Raw genomic sequence first — 18,178 nt, 5'->3', positions numbered from 1 at the left:
GAAGGTCTACCAAAGAAGGTAGTGGAGAAATACCAAAAGGTAAAAGAGAAAAGAGGGAAAGGCAGTACCAACGATGGTACTAAGAATTACCACAAATGGTAAGAAAGGAGGGAGAGGACTTACCAACAATGGTAATGGAGATTACTACAGATAAGGGGTAGTTAATTCAAACACACAACTGAAAATAGAAAATATAACATGTATAAAAAAAAAATATATATATATATATATATATATATATATATATATATAAATTATATAAAAATGAAATATAAGGAATTAGGTTAATAAAGGAAAATTTTAAAGTCTTGGCTGAGAGCAACGACTGACCACTGTTGCTGACAGATCGTCAAATGAGATCTGGGGTAATGGAGGGAGGGGGATTGTGGGTAGAGAGTCTTAACTCAGTTTGGCTGGAGCAAGCTGTACAATGGCCAAGCTGGCTCCAAGGATCAGAAGAGAGTAGTCCCATTCATCAAGAATGAACGAAGATTGACAACATCAGATTTTAAAGTACTCATCATAACTATGAGTGTTGCACATTTTCATTCTTCCTTAACTACTGTGCATCCTGGATCCAACCCAGTCACATTTACTAGACTTTCGGAACCAACTCATGAGGTCCTCCTTCTACCCATAATGCCCCAGTCAACCTGCTATACCTCAGATTGAGTTTGCTACCTTATAAGCCATAGGAATAGCTAACCATAGTTTTAGACAAAGTAGTGGTAGCAGAACTGGGGCTCAAACCTCGAACAGACATTCCACAATAACCATAACATCACTCCAGGAGATAATATGAAGGGGGAAGGAGGTTAGGGAGTTAAAGAATGAAAATGGACAACACAGATGCATAGTTATGAATACATAACTTTAATATCTGATGTTGTCCTTTTCATTCATTCCTCAACTGTTGGGAAAGAGTCCTTCAGCCATGTGGACCTTGGGTGGCCCTCATGAAAGGATATCCCAGAGTACTGTAGAACCAAAGCCAGCCTTGCTCCCGAAGTTAAATCCAATTTGTAATAAGCAATAAAGATATGAGCATTAGACTAGGTAGCTGCTGCACAAATGTTAATAAAAGTTTTAGACCAAAAAGCAGAAGTAGCGGCTATGAACCTGGTGGAGTGTACTTTAGGAGGGCTGGGTAGGGGGACAGGAAAGCTGAATGTAAACAAAGGAAATGCAATCAGTAAGCCATTTGGCATGGGTAATTTTAGAAACTTGTGAGACCAATTTGTTTGGGGGAAGAAAGACAAAATTGCTCTGACTTCCTGAAATCTTTTGTTTTATGGAGATAAAAACATAGTTGGCTATGTACATCCAAAAGATGGAGCAAGAATTCTCCATTGTTGGCGAAGTTGAGAAAGAAAATAGGCAAATTAATGGCTTGATTAATATTAATTTCTGAGGCTACTTTAGGGAAAATTGTTGGATTGGTCCATAAGGTAACCCTGCCTTTGTGAAAAATAAGATGAGATTTGGAAGAGAGAGCCTGGAGTTCAGAAACTTGTGTTGCAGACGTAATGGCCACCAAAAAGGCAGTTTGCCATTATAAAAATTTTAAAATCAGATTTAGCTGACTGTTCAAAGCGTTTCTGAGTTAACCCTTGCAGTATGATTGCCAAATTCAAGGGGGGGAAGCTAAGCAAGAAAGTACCTTTGAAAAAGCCTTGCACAGTCAGTTCTGAAATAGCTAAAGAAGTATTTTCCCTTGAGTGAAAATCAGATATGGCTACCAAATGAATTTTGATAGTGGAAAAACTAGCTCCTTCCTGTAAAACAGATGCTAAAAACTTTAGGACAGCAGACGTAGGAGCAGTGAAGGAGTCCAATTTTCTGTGTGGAGCTCAAATAGAGAAGAATCTTTTCTATGTACTTTTTTAGATCTTCCCTCTAGAGGCCTTGTGGGAAGATGGAAGTAGATGTCGGACCGGGGAGAAAGGCGTGGGCTAGCTATCAGTGGAATTGGAGAAACCATGAGGTTAACTTGAGGCCTAGAATGTCTGGATGATCTATCCCTGTGGGATGGGACAGCAGGTCTGGACAGGGGTCCATATAAATGGTGGATAACGAAGGTAAGACCAAAGGAAGGGGAACCACACTTGAGTCCAAAAGGGGGCAATGAGGATAACTGTGCTCTTCAACCAAAGTGCCTTCTGTAATAATTTGGAAATTATAGGTATTGAGGGATAAGCATAAAGGAGACTGGAGGGCCAATCCTGGACTACAGCATCACTCAGTGACTCCCCCCAGAAGGGGGATTAGGGTAAAGAAAGTACAGTTGTGTACACTTACTATAAATGTAGATGTTAGAGTGTATTCACTGTTGCAGTCATTACATTTGGGTTATCTGCTTGCAGGTAGCCCTCAGTTGGCCTGATTAATAAAGTCTTGGGTCCTGCATCGGTTGCTGTCCTTTCTTCCATGACGTCAGGTCGTCAGGGGTATAAAACATGCAGCAACCCCATTACATCAGTTTTTCTTGCCCCAGATGTCAGGTGCCCCCCTAATGGGAAGCAATTAAATATAAAAGTACAATGATACCTCCAACAAAAAAGCAAATACACCAAAAAGGCTTTTAAGCATAGTAAAGGAAAGTAGAGGTATAGCCAAAAGAAGTTAGGGGGCTGGAGGGAGGGTAACCAGGACTGCAACAGTGAATACACTCCAACATCTACATTTACGGTAAGTGTACACAGCTGTACTATGTTCTTCGTGTTTCACTGTTGCAGTCATTACACATTTGGGTAGATTCCCAAAGCTATGGTTGGGAGGAGGAATTTAGATGCATTAGGGCCATCTATAAGGCCCTGCAAGACTGCAGTGGCAAAGCCAGCTCTGGATTTAGAGAAAATTGGCAAATAATAATGCTTGATGAAAGTATGTGCAGAACTCCAGGTAGCAGTTTCTAGGATGTCCCTGGTAGGGACACCTCTGAGAAAGGCTGTAAAGGTAGATGCAGCCCTGGTGGAGTGAGGTCTGATCCCCTGGGGGATAGGTTTTTCATGGTGCTTATAGCAGAAATGAATGCAATGGCTTATCCATTTAGAAATGGTTTGCTTTGAAATAACCTTCCCCTCTGCCCCTGCAGTAAATGCCATCAGCAGTTGTCCAGATTCCATTTGAGGTTTAGTCTTGTCCAAGTAGAATCTAAGTTGTCTGTGCACATCTAAGGAATGCAGTATCAGTTTCCCTTTATTTTGTGGATTGGGAAAGAAGGTTGGCAAATGAATGGACTGATGAAGAGCCACACTGGATACCACCTTGGGCATGAAGGATGGATTGGTTCTGAGGGACACCCTGTCTGCATGAAAGATGATGAAAAGTACAGTTTTGTACCTACCATAAATGTAGATGTTCGAAGATCCACATTGCTGCAGTCCTAACACTTGGGTAGTCCGCTGTCCTTGGTCGGCCCGAATATCAAAGTATAAGGCTGACGTCGGTCAGGGCGCATTTGACTGACGTCAGGACGTCAGGGTACAAATGCGCATGACCGACGTCATATCCTCAGTCCTTTCTTGCCCCAGATGTCAGAAGACCCTAAAAATAAAGGTCAAAACCAAAAGACAGCAAACAACCAACCAACCACCCCTGCACTAACTATATGTACAATATATACAATATACACAAAATGTACAACCCAACCCACACAACCGCCTCTAACTACAGAGGCGAAGGAGGAGGTAAATTGGACTGCAGCAATGTGGATCTTGAACATCTACATTTATGGTAGGTACAAAACTGTACTATGTTCTTCATCTCACATTGCTGCAGTCCTAACACTTGGGTAGAATCCCAAAGCAGAGGTAAGGGAGGATGGCTAACTACAAGGAAGCAGGAGCTGCCAAAATGCCCTGCAAAACAGCAGTGGCAAAACCAGCCCTGGACTTAGAGTAAAGTGGCAGGTGATAATGCCTAGAGAAAGTATGTACAGAACTCCAAGTAGCTGCCTCCAAAATATCCTTGGTTGCCACTCCCTCAAAAAGCTGTTGAAGTGGCAGTAGCCCTAGTGGAATGAGGCCTAATCCCAGCTGGAATCTCCTTGCCATGATGGGAATAACAGAAAGCAATGCAAACCCAATCCTCTTAGAAATAGTTTGTTTTGAGACAGTGTTGCCCTGAGAACGCAAGGCAAAAGAAACAAACAACTGCTGACACTGCCTGAACACTTTAGTTCTGTCCAAATAATAGCAACTGCCTGTGGACATCTAAAGTGTGCAAAATCTTTTCCCCTTTATTTTGGGGATTTGCATAAAAGTAGGCAAATGAATAGTTTGGTTTAAAGCCACACTAGAAACCACCTTAGGCATAAAGGAAGGATTAGTGCGTAATGCTACCCTATCCTTATGGAAAATCAAGAAAGGCTCAACTGCCATAAGGGCCTGTAATTCAGAAACCCTTCTTGCAGAGGTAATGGCCAACAAAAAGCAGTCTTCCAAGATAAATATTTCAACTCAGCAGTAGCTGCAGGCTCAAAAGGTTGTAGAGTGAGTTTCTCCAACACAAAATTGAGATCCCAAGCAGGAGTAGGAGCTCTTCGTGGGGTCTTATATTCTTTGCCCCTCTAAGAAATTGCTTGAACAAAGGATGAGAAAACAATGGTGGGTTGCAATCATAGTGAGCTGAAATTGCTGCAGCATGAACTTTAATAGAAGAGAAAGACAAACCTTTGTCCAGTAACTCAGTAAGATATTGAAGAGCCACACTCAAATTAGGCTCAGAAACATCAAAATCTTTTGCTGCACTCCAAAACAAAAATCTCTTCCATTTGTCTGCGTACACTTTCCTTGTACTAGGCCTCCTAGCTTCCAAAATAACATTCAAAACTTGCTGAGGAAGTGGAGGCCCACTTTGGTTCAAAACAGAATATGCCAGGCTGTTAGGTGCAGAGAGTGAAGCTTGACATTTAGCAAATGGCTGTCCTCCTGCGACAACAGGTGTGGAATCGAAGGCAAAGGCCATGGAGGCTTCCGTACCAGACTTCTCAGTAATGGGTACCAGTGTTGCCGAGGCCAATCCGGAGCTATTAAAATCATCCTTGGCTTGTCCTGTCTGACCTTTAGAAGTACCTTTGGGAGGAGAGGCAGAGGAGGAAAGGCATATACATGAAGATTGCTCCAATTGAAAGAAAGAGCATCCACTTTCCAAGCTGTGGGATGAAACCTTTTTGTGCAAAACTTTGGCAGCTGATGGTTTAGTGGAGAAGCAAACAGATCTATGTCTGGAGTTCCCCATGACACTGTCAATTTCTGAAATACAAGAGGATCCAATTTCCACTCGTGGGGATCCATAAGTCGTCTGCTCAACACATCTGCTAAGGAGTTCTGTGCTCCTGGCAGAAACCTTGCCTGAAGATTGAGCTGTAAACTGAGAGCAGTCTCCCACAAAATCATTGCTTGCCTGCATAGAGGATAAGAATCGTTCCCCTTGCTTGTTGATGTACCACATGACAGTTGTGTTGTCTGTTAGAATCAACACCTGCCCTGGAAGAAGCAATTCCTTGAAAGCAATTAATGCAAACTGGACTGCTAACATCTCCTTCATGTTGATATGTAGATGTTGTAGTCTGACAGGCCACTTGTTTTGTATCCACTTTCCATTTAGATGAGCTCCCAAGCTTTGTCTGAGGCATCTGTCGTTAAAATCTGACTCGCCTCTGGCGGGTCACAGAGAGTCCTTGTTTAGGTGACATTCCTGAGCCCACCACAAAAATTCCTTTTGAATGCAAGGTATTATTTGAATGACAGTGTCTAGATCCTGGCAGTGCTGTGTCCATACATTTTGAGATACGATTGTAGCTTCCTCATATGCAGTTCGGCATTGGGAAGCACCAGAATACAAGATGCCATGAACCCTAAGGCTTGAAGGACTGTCCTTGCAGTCAGCCCGGACTGATGAGATAGTTGATGGAAGTAAAGGGATAGACTCTTGTTTGTCCGGGGTTAAAGGCCATCTGGGATGCTGTATTCAGTCTCACACCCAGAAAGCACATGTCTTGAGAGGGTACTAGACTGGACTTTATTTCGTTCACAGAATACCCTAGGCATCTTAGCACTGCTATCACATAATCCAAATGATGAAGAAGCTCTTCTCTTCCTTGAGCCAGAATTAGGCAGTCGTCCAAATAAGGATAGATCTGTATTCCTTTTTGTCTGAAGAAAGCTATCACTGGAGCCAGAACTTTCGTGAACACTCTGGGCAGTAGATAAGCCAAAGGGCAATGCAGAGAACTGATAGTGAGAAGCCCCAGCTCGAAACGCAGATACTTCCTGCAACTTAGTCTGATAGGAACATGAAGGTAAGCCTCCTTGAGATCCAAAGTTACCATCCAATGATCTTTGCCCAGCAGAGGTAAAAGCTGCTGCAACGTCAACATTTTGAACTTGGGAATGTCCAGATAAGTGTTGAGGATAGATAAATCCAAAATTGGTCTCCACGTGTTCCCCTTCTTTGGTACTAGGAACAGGCGAGAATAAAATCCTAGGCCCACTTCTGGCAGAGGGACCGGCTGTATGGCCCCTAGTTGGAGCAACAGAGAAACCTGTTTGTGAGCCTCTAGTCTTTGTGGAGGAGGAACGTCTGGCATGCCTTTGAAAGGAGGCAAGGTATGGAAATAAAACCTGTAGCCGTGGTGAATGATATCCAATACCCATCTGTCCTGGGTAATTAAACTCCAATTTTCTTTGAAAAGTGCCAACCTTCCTCCCAAAGGTGCTGCCAGGCAGGCAGGCTCTGGCAGCTGAAAAGGTAGGTCATTGGGTCTGCTGGCGAAAGGACTGACCCCTGCCCTCACCGAAGCCTGTGCAGGAGAACTCCCTGTTCTAGGCCTGAAAGAGCCCTGGGCTCTGCCCTACCACGTCTAGATCTACCCCTAGACTGTGAACCATAAGAAGGATCGTCCACCCTTTAGTAGGCCAATTTCTACTAAACTTTGGAGGCTGGACCTGCAAAAAATCTTTAACAGTCTGCATAGACTTAGCCTTGTCTTCCATTTTCTTTAAGACTGTCTCAACAGGAGGACCAAACAACACGTCAGATTGTAAAGGAGCATCTAAAATCCTTGTCTTAACATGTTCAGATAAATTCTGATCCCTCAGCCAGGCGTGCCTGCGATGGACTGACCCTGTGGCAGCCACCTAGGCGAGGCCTGTACAGCATCAAAACCACATTGCAAAGAATGCTTACCCACCTGTTCAGAAACATGCACTAAATCTTGCAACTCCTTACAATCAATACCTACTGCCAGAGCATCAACCTTAGACTTCAATAGTGAAAGGAGATAATTTTGGTATTTCAACATGTGAAACTGGCAATTCAGAGCCCTCATAGCAAGAGTGGAAGAAGTATAGACTTTCTTTCCCCATCTATCCAAGGCCCTAGCCTCCTTGTCTGCAGGAACCGGATTCTTAACAACAGAAGCCTTCACACCTTTAGGCCCCTGGCTAACAGTTTCTGGGTCTGCCCTAGGACTCTTAAAAAGATACTTATGAGCTTCAGGCACCCTGTAACACCTATCCGGCTTAACAGGAGCAGGAGGCAAAGAATCAGGAGTAAGAGAAGCTTCTGTAAAAACATCGTCCACTACATCCAAAACAGGAGGTATAGCCAAAGGTCTATGCTGGGGTAAAAACAGAAATTCCCTAAGCCTTTTCCTGGAATCAGAGAAGTCCTGACCCTCCCACTTAAAATGCTCCCTCATGGAATGAAGAGTTTCTGAAAAAGAAAAATCCTCAGGAGGAGTAGCAGAAGGAGTAGAATCATCCACATCAGAATCAGAATAAGGAGAGTACTCCTGCAAGTCTTCAGCCGAAGACTCTGAAACATCTGAAGCCTGCTCAAAACCCCCCAGCTCAGGATCCACCCTAGGTCTCTTATCAGGAGGGGGCATAGAACCCCTAATCAAAGTAATCAAATCTTCTGCCATTTTAAGCATATGCTTCTTGGGCACAGTACCTGAGGAGCTAGGGGTAACACCAACTGAAGCCAAACCCGGCCTGCCCCTGGGGGAAGCCTTTTGAAACAGAAGAAGAAGAGGGCCTAGCCACCTTGGGAAGGGAGGGGAGTATAGTAAGATGAGAAGCCCCCTCAGCCTGACTGGTCTCCTGAGAGGCCACATCCTGCAATAATAAGGCCTCACCCTGGGAACACAAAGAAACCTCCGGTGGAGCCACCGGCTCCACCGACCCCTCCAAAGAACCGGCGTCTGGTACAGACTGTTCTTCTAGCCTAGGCTTAACTGCCTTGTCCTTGCGCTTCTTCGAAGAAGCGGGCGTCGGAGCATCCGACGGCATTTTATAGTTGCACCGCTTCCCAAAGACTAACCTCGCACAATCCAACCTTCTCTTAATAGTGCGTTTATTAGATCTAGCACAAGAGCGACAGCCAACAACGTCATGCTCAGGCCCTAAGCAAGGAATACACAAAGTATGATAATCTCTATGCGGTATCTGTTTCCCACAAGAAATGCAATTATTAACTTTTTCTGACATCCGGTAAATGACTGAGGCAAGAAAAAAACAAAATATTCCCCAACGGGGTACTTAGCCAACTTTGAACTCGGTCTGAAACTTCTAAATCGAAAAATCTCAGAACGCCAACCAGCACTTGCAATACTGCTTCTGCATCGGACCATGCGGCAAAAAAGACTGAGGATATGACGTCGGTCATGCGCATTTGTACCCTGACATCCTGACGTCAGTCAAATGCGCCCTGACCGACGTCAGCCTTATACTTTGATATTCGGGCCGACCAAGGACAGCGGACTACCCAAGTGTTAGGACTGCAGCAATGTGAGATGAAGAACATCACTCCACTGCCATAAGGGCCTGTAATTCAGATACCTTCTAGATGAAGTGATTGCTAAAAGGAAAGATGTTTTCCAAGAAAGAAATTTTAAGCCTGCAGTAGCAGCTGGCTCGAAAGGAGGTAGCGTGAGTTTCTCCAAGACAAAGTTAAGGTCCCAGGCTGGGGTTGGAGCTCTCCTGGGTGGTCTCAAAATTTTGGCCCCTCTGAGGAACTGCTTGAGCAGTGGATGAGGGATGAGGGGATGTTCTGTGTTATAATAAGCTGAAATGGCTGAGGCATGGATTTTAATGGAGAAAAAAGACAGGTCCTTGTGAAGCATCTCAGTTACGTATTGTAAAATCTGAGATAAATTGGGCGCTACTGTGCTCATCCCTTGAGACTGGTTCCAGGCACAGAATCTTCTCCATTTTTCTAGTACTAGGCCTCCTTGCCTCTAAAATGATATCCATCACAGGTTTACTGAGGGATGGTAAAGGAGAGATTATGTAATTAGCCAGGTACTAGATGAAAACCAAGGAATCCACCACGAAGTAGAGTAAAACTTTTATTCACAAAACAGAACAAAAAGAAACGAGCGCTTTCACATACGTCGAGTATGCTTCATCAGGTTACATTTTCTAAGTGAAAACCTTCTGCTTATATACTCCACTAAGTCATTTAATTAGTCAATCAAGCAATTATCTTAATTGCTTGATAAATAAATGATTAAATAATTGAGCATTATCTTCCTTATTTAAAGCAATAGTCATGGAATTTCACTATATTTACTTAGTCTGTTGGCACAGAATAGCGCTGCTATAGTAATGTTTATAACATAACAAAACAAAAACACCATGTCTACTAAAATGTGAAATATACATATTTCATATATCTAAAAATTCATAATATCATAATGTACTGTTATATGGAAATAAAAATAATCATAATTGGTTTTTTCTTGCTATCTTTAAAACCTGTATACAGTACTTTATTTATTTATTTATCATTTATCTAACTGTATATATATATATGCTTATTTTATATGTTTTTTAATAGACATTTAAATGTCAAATTATCTATTTTATTATTATTTCAAAACTCACCATATATACATATAGGTAAAATAATATAAAGATATATAAAATGTATAAAAATTTATAAAAATTGCAATATATATTCAATATAAAATGTAGTTATAAAAAAACTACTCTACCAAAATAGATGAAAAAGGATGGTTATTGACATGTATGTTATTAATATATATAAATAAATATATAATCCATTTTTAACAATGTATGTTTCTCTTATATTATTAACTATCTACGTGCCTCTAGTATAGGTTTTATACTAATGTTGACATTTAATCCAGGTTCTATGTGCGCCCGTAGTTTAAATATCCAGTCTAGCTCTACCTTAGCTAGTATGTTCATTCTATCTCCACCTCTGGCTGAGGGTTCAACCACTTGTAACACTCTAAACTTGAAATGATGATCTTGGTTAGTGCTAATATGTTTGGCTAGGGCGTTTGTTGGATTCATCTTTCTGATATATATATGATTATAAATACGGTCTCTAAGCCTTCTAGAGGTGAGACCTACATAAAACGCTTGGCACTTCTCACAGTTAGCTAGATATATTAAATTAGTGGTGTTACACGTAGCACTCATAAAAGACCTGTATGTATAATTCAAATATGGTGTTGTAAACTCATTTCCTATATTAATATATTTGCACATATTGCATCTCCCACATAGCCAAGTTCCCTTCTTAGAACCAACATTCCCAATCTTGGTCCTTGTGAAGCATCTCAGTTACGTATTGTAAAATCTGAGGTAAATTGGGCGCTACTGTGCTCATCCCTTGAGACTGGTTCCAGGCACAGAATCTTCTCCATTTTTCTAGTACTAGGCCTCTTTGCCTCTAAAATGGTATCCATCACAGGTTTACTGAGGGATGGTAAAGGAGAGATTATGTAATTAGCCAGGCTGTAAAGTTCAGTGCTGGAAGCTGAGGGTGCAGAATCTGGTTCTCCTGCTGAGACAACAGGGAAGGAGTCTAGAGGCAGGTGCCATGGAGATAACCATGACACACTGCGCAGGAGGGGGCACCAGTGTTGGCGCGGCAAGTCTGGAGCAATCAAAATCATCCTTGGTTTGTCCTGTTTGATTTTTAGCAGTACTCTGGAGAGCAGAGTCAGAGGGGGGAAGGCATAGACTGATAGTTTTTTCCAGCTGAAGGACAGAGCATCCACTTTCCAGACTTGTTTGTGGGAAGTCCTTGTGCAAACTTTGTCCAATTGGTAGTTCTGGGGAGAAGCAAACAGGTCTATATCTGGGCTCTCCCATTTGCTTGTCAACATGTTGAAAATCCTTGGTTCCAGTCTCCACTCGTGGGTCCATGAGGTTTTTGCTTAGTCCACCTGCCAGTGTATTTAATTTTCCTGGCAGGAATTGAGCTTGTAAGTGCACTTGGTAGCTCAAGGCTGTGTTCCACAATGCCATGGCTAGTCTGCAGAGGGGGTAAGAATGTGTACCCCCCCCTGCTTGTTTATGTACCACATAACAGTGGTGTTGTCCGTCTTTACCATTAGTTGTCCTGGAAGAATGTGGTCCTTGAAGGCTGTCAGCGCATTCTGTACAGCTAACATTTCTTTTTGATTGATATGCAGGTGCATTTGACTTGAGTTCCATTTGCCCCGAATGCACTTCCCTGCCAGGTGAGCCCCCCATGCATAGTCTGATGTGACTGTTAGGGTTTGGGCGGCAGGGGGTGGTGTGAAAGGTAGTCCCTTGTTTTGGTGGCAGGCCTCTGCCCACCAAAGGAACTCTAGGTGTAGGCAAGGTATGATAGGAATCATTGTTTCTAGATCCTGAGAATGTTGACACCACAGGCTTTTTAGATACCACTGTAGTTTCCTCATATGCAGTCTTGCATATGGAATTAGAAGAATGCAGGAGGCCATGAACCCCAAGGTTTGCAGTACTTGTCTAGCATGTTTTTTTGTGGCCACTTGTTCGAAGTAGGTTGTCACATGAATGTTTCTCTGGCGTGAGGTAAGCCATCTGGGAAGTTGTATTCAAGCTTGCTCCCAGGAATATAATTTGCTGACAGGGTACCAGGTGTGATTTCTTTTCGTTTATGGTGTACCCCAGACAAGTTAGAACCCTGTGTACAAAGGCCAGATGATTCAAAAGTATGTCCTGGCTTTCTGCCAGAATTAGACAATCGTCCAGGTATGGGTATATTTGAATATTTCTTTGCCTGCAAAATGCAATAACTAGAGCTAGGCACTTTGTGGATACCCTCGTCGCAGTAGATAAGCCAAAGGGCAGTGCAAAGAACTGGTAGTGTGTGTAGCCTGCTTTGAAGTGTAGGCATCTTCTGCAAGATTCCCTGATTGGAATGTGCAGGTATGCTTCTTTTAAATCTAGTGTTGCCAACCAGGCATCTTTGCCTAGCATAGGAAGTAATTGGTGAAGAGTCAGCATCTTGAATTTTGGAATCTCCAAAAAGGTGTTTAGAGTAGACAGGTCCAGGATAAGAGGCCATGAATGGTCTTTTCTGGGTACCAAGAAAAGTCTCAAGTAGAAACCTTGTCCCTTTTCCTCTTCTGGTACCAGTTGAATAGCCCCCATGCTTAAGAGAGAAAGTACTTGTTTCTGGGCCTCTGCCCACTGATTTGGGGGTAGGTCCGGCCACCCACTTGGTGTTGGCAACGTGTGGAAGTGAAATCTGTATCCCTGGGACACTATATTTAAAACCCATTTGTCCTGGGTAATGAGTTCCCAATTCTTTGGATGAAGAGCAATCTTTCCCCCAAAGGGGCAGTCAGTTGATAAGTGCTTGGAAATTTTAAAAGGAAGTCATTGAGACAGTTTACCATAGGGGGGGGGTCTTATTATTCCCAGATTTGGAAGTGGAAGCTCCCCACTGCTTAGTTCTGTGTGTCCCCTGGGACTGAAACCTGGGGTTTTTGCTGTGTCTGGGTTTGGTTTAAGACCTAGAAGGGGATGGAAAGGATCAATTCTTAGAGGGCCAGTGCCTACTAAATCTAGTAGGCTGAACTTGTAAAAAAACTTGCTTTATCTTCCATCTTTTTAAGAACTTCCTCAGCCTTGTTGCCAAACAGGCAGTCCTGATTTAGAGACGCATCCAACAATTTAGCTTTAACATGATCAGGCAAAGATTGCTCCTTAAGCCAAACATGCCTTCTGAGCACAGGCCCAGTAACAGCAGCCCTGCAAGAGGCCTCTAATGAATCAAAACCACACTGCAAAGTATGTTTTCCAACTTGTTCAGCAGAATGCATTAAATCCTGTAATTCTTTATTTTCCACAGAGTCAGGAATCAACATCATTTTCTGTTTAAGTAGTCCAATAACATGTTGCTAATACTTTATACGAAACTGGCAGTTTAAAGCCCTAATGGCTAAGGCTGCAGAAATGTAAACCTTCTTACCCCATCTATCCAGCGCCCTGGAGTAAGGCATAGGATTTTTAGCAGCAGAAGCCTTAATGCCCTTGGGCCCCTGTGAAATAGTCTCTGGATCTGCAATAGGATTTTTAAAAAGGAACTTGTGGGACTCGGGGACCCTGTAGTATCTGTCAGGTTTTCTGGGAGCAGGAGGCAGGGAATCAGGTGCCAAACTAGATTCCGAAAAAGCATCAACAATGTCTACTACAGGAGGAATAGCTAAAGGCCTACACTGAGGTAGGAGAAGGAAATCCCTAAGCCTCTTTTTTAAATCAGAAAAATCCTGGCTTTCCCAGTGGAAATGCTCCCTTAGAGTATGTAAGGTTTCTCCAAAAGAAAAATCCTCAGGAGGGGAAGCAGAGGGAATTGAGTCCTCTGCATCAGAATCTTCATAAGTAGATAAGTGCAAATCCAGATCATCAGAAGAATCAGAAAAAACAGAATCCTGATCAGAAGATTCATAATCAACTTCAGTCCTAGGCCTCTTAGAAGGGGGGGGGGTGGCTACCCCTGATTAGAGTTATTAGATCTTCAGCCATTCTTATTTGTTTTTTAGGCATAGAGGCCTGAGCGTCGTTTTTTTAGGCATGGATCGAGATTTAGGCCTAAGTAAAGAAGGAGATGTCTGTTTAATATGCAAGTCCATAGGCCTGAAATACACACTCAGAAGCCGGTGCCTGCATAGCTGCTCCGGACCCATCCAAGGTAGAGACATCCGCAGGTTCCATAGTTGAAGCATCTCGTGGCATACCGGACTCCGAATGGGTCTGAGTAGAGGCTTGTGAATCAGAAGTAGCAGGTATCAGGGGCTGCGAAAGCGCCTCACCGAGTACCGGCAAACTGGCGACTGGCTTAGGAGAAGCGTCATCAGCAGTTCTGGACCTCGGCGGTCAGTCTTTATCTTTGCATTTTTTCAGAATCCCGGTAATCTGATGGCTAACTGACATTTCTGGATAATTAAACAGAGAACCAAAACATTTACCAACTATGAATAGTGAGCTGCTTAAATAAAGCACAAAACTGAAAGCAAGGTACGTCATGGTCAGGGCCTATGCAAGGAATACAGTACGAATGAAAATCTTTAGGAGGTATTTGCTTTCCACAAGTAATGCAATTATTAACTTTTACTGACCTCGGTAAGGAGCAAGAAAAGGTTTACCCAACTGGGTACTTAGCTTTAGTTGAAGACTTCAGTTCTGAAACTCAAATGAAAATTACAGGAGTTGGCTGACTGGCACTTGCAAGCTGCTTCTGCTTCGGGCACCGCACGGCAAGAAAGACTGATGTAATTGCATCGGCTGCATGTTTTATACCCCTGATGACCTGACGTCATGGAAGAAGGGACAGCAACCGACGCAGGACCCAAGACTTTGTTAATCAGGCCAACTGAGGGCTACCTGCAAGCAGATAACCCAAATGTAATGACTGCAACAGTGAAACACGAAGAACATCTTGATGCACTTGCTGTTCTGGGGAAACACACAAAGGTCACAGCAAGGTTGGCCCTAATGATGGAAAATCCTCTCCACCACTGATTGAGAGACTACTCGTGAGGCATCAGAATGGATCTGCTGAGCTTGTCGCTAGCATGTTGGATTTTCCCGGTATGTGCATTGCCATAAGAAAGCAGTTGGGGAGGAAATGGCCCACTGCCACACTCTCATTGCTTCTGACAAAGGAGATAAGATCAGGTCTCTCCTGTTTGTTGATATATCAAACCACAGACATGTTGTCCATTTATATCGCAACTGTCCAAGAGAAAGGGTGTCCTGGAAAGCCTGCAACACCAGGACCACTGCTCATTTTCTAGGACAGTGATGTGTGAATTGGTCTCTTCTGGGGACTAAATGTCTTGGACTGTATGTCCCAAGAAATGCCCCCTCGACCCTAGATGGAAGGCATTAGTGGTTACTGAGGAGCAGAAGTATAACAGGGTACCCTCCACAATATGGGGAAATTAGCCTCATGGACGCATTGCAGAGAGATAAGAGAGCAGTCAGTTATGAAGAAAACTTCCTGTAGTTCTCCACTACCACAGACTTGACGAGGGATTTGTAAAGTTCCTTAGTCAAATCCAGCTAAGTAATTCAGAGATTTGAACGTAAAGGTCACGGAGGCAAAAATGTGCTTCCCAAACTGGTCCAACCCCCTAGACTCTCTGTTAGGGAGATGGACAGCTCCTCCTTTGTGGCTGCTGCCACAACCATGGCATCAACAGAACTCCCTTTCTCCAGTGTGGTCTGTCTTTAGGTGGGGCAAGAAAATTATGAGGGCAACAGGGAATGGTTTCTACAATATCCAGTTCCTTCCACCTCCAGTAAGAGACTAGATCTACAGGCTCATCTGTTGGTGGAAGTCATCCAAGACATAGATGGGGCAGACCCAAAAGCTTCCAGAAATACCGATTCCACTTGGAAGGGTGCATCACAGGACCAACAACCCTTTTGCTTGAGAATTTCTAAGATGTATCCGAAGGAGACTTCATTTGGTGGAGATCTGTGGGACCCCCTCCCCTTCATCACAGTCGGTGTCTTCTGAGAGACTCCTGAGGGGAGTGTCTCTCTCTCTCCCCTCTTAAATGTCGTCTTTCGGGAAACCTCTTCAGTGGGACAATATGGAAAGGTATCCAAAAAGAGGAAGTCTTCAAGGGGGCCTGTCTGGACAATTGATGGGGCCAGCTGTACTTGTGAAAGAGGTGAGAGGATCAGAGCTCAGATCCAAAGGAGGCAGGGCTGTAGGATACAAACAGGATAGAGTAGTTCAATCTCTCGAACAAGAGAAGACACTCTCCACTACCTCGAAAGCAGAAGGATCAGGAGATGCCATGGCTGGCTGCACCGGAGCCAAAGCTACCATGCCTCAAACCTGCCCAGACTCTTGCTTCAAAAAGGTGGAGTCGGACCCAAGGTATCCAACATCGAAGCTCCAAGAGGCAGGGAAGGCTCTGACAACCATCAAATGTAACCCACACCCCAGGACCCAGTACTGATACTTCATCTCACAAACTCATCCTGGTCTAAATGGATTGCTGCTGAACAAGTCAGGAAAGCAGTCGGGAGTTGAAGATCTATCTAAGTTCGGGATCAGACAGACACTCTCTAGTCTCTCGGATCTGAGGCCGGTCAGATCAGAGAAGGAGAAACCATAGCATGGGAAGGGAGGATCACTGATCCAACGGGAGACAGAGCTGGGATAACTCCCATCTGAATCAGATCTCTGAGGAACTTCCTCCTCATCCTATCCAGTATGGCTTTTGAAAGGCTCCTGGAGGACCTGATGGAGGAAGTGATAGATTGGGGCAGAGACTCTTTCCTTGGCTTCTCTTGAAGGAAGGGAGAATGGAGCCAAGAAGAAACAGGATCTACAGAGAACCGTGGGGACTGGGTTCTTGTAGACTTCGTTTGAAAAATAGGATCCTAAGACATGGGATACAACTGTTTTCATTTCACATCTGAGAAGGTCAAATCTGATTTCTTTTGCATCTCTGCAGGAGGCTTCAAAGACGAAGTAGACTTTGGAGAGCAGGTTGGAGACCACGTCTTTGATTCTTGCACCTCCAAAGAGGCTTTGGATGATTTTGCAGGGTTTGAGCCCCTAGAGTAGAAGACGATGATGATGAAAAGGAAGGTGACAAAAATCCTTTTAAAACTAACTTGTTCCAACTTTCCTAACGGCCATGAAATTAAAAGCTGCATAAATGGAGTAGTCCGTGTTTAAATGAGAAGTGCTTAGGCAGTAGGCACACTCCCTGTGGGCATCAGAGTTAGGGATCTTATGCCCACAAGAAGTGCATTTCTTAAAACACAGTGTCTCAGACGTCTAAAGAAAGGGAAAGAAAGCTTTTTTTTTTTGTTTTGAGCTACCAACAATAATAGGGAAAGAAACTACGCTCTAAAGAGTAGAAAAAAAGAGAGACAAAGGGAGGAAAAGTATCAACAATGGTACTGATAGCTACCTTGAAGTTGAAGAGAAAATTAAAACTACCCCTAGAAATATTAAAGAATTCAACAGAGTAGGTAAGGGAGGTGGGTGAAGTAGAAAAAGGAAGTTTACGAGAAAACATTTGGAGACTGGACTTGCAGCAAAGAAATAACACCCAAAAAAGCTCTCTGACAAGGATCCATCTGTAGCGATATGGCAATAGTTTAAGTGACGTAAAAAATGTCCCAACACTATCCAGCACATAAGGGAAAAGCCAACATTTTATTTGGTATCCTAAGCATTACCGCGCACTTGAAATTTATTCTATCCAAACACCCAAAGTGTATATTCAAAACCAACTTGTAAATAAGACATTCAAAAGTAAACATATGCATATTACTAAACATACTTTCTTTGCAGACAATTTCATCAACTATTTGTTCGTAGGCATTTATATAATATACATAAACTAAAATTATTACTCCCTTTGTTAGCTATTCTAACACCATTAAATATTACATCATTCAAAGCCATTCTTACCTTTTTCTGACACAGCGTATCTTATAAAGTCGCTATCATTTTTCTCCAAATGTCATATTCATAACTAATCAAACAAGGAATGTCAGCTCAAAACCAGACCACATAAAAGTTTCACCCAAATCAAAAACAACATTAGTCACACAACAGGATCTAAAAGATGAAACTTATCCCCTTAATACACTGATCTGTCTTTCCATAAAAAATAATTATAGCCTTTTTATTAAACTATTCCCCTATATTTTAAGTCTTTTATTTATGAAACTTCAAGTTATGCCTGAACAAAACAGTGGGACAAAATTCAGATGGCAACCCCTTTCATACATTGACTATCTCAATGGTTGCCTAACCTCAGAGAATTGAATTATTGCTGGTGCTGTAATACAAGTGATTCTGTAGGAGAAAAGTTTATGAACAAGTTGCAGCATTACCCACTTCACACTTTACTAATGCTAGG

The sequence above is a fragment of the Protopterus annectens genome, chromosome 11.part0, assembly GCF_019279795.1.
Source record: "Protopterus annectens isolate FY-2018-M chromosome 11.part0, PAN1.0, whole genome shotgun sequence".
Classification (NCBI taxonomy): domain Eukaryota; kingdom Metazoa; phylum Chordata; order Ceratodontiformes; family Protopteridae; genus Protopterus; species Protopterus annectens.
Note: the sequence above shows the minus strand (reverse complement) of the source record.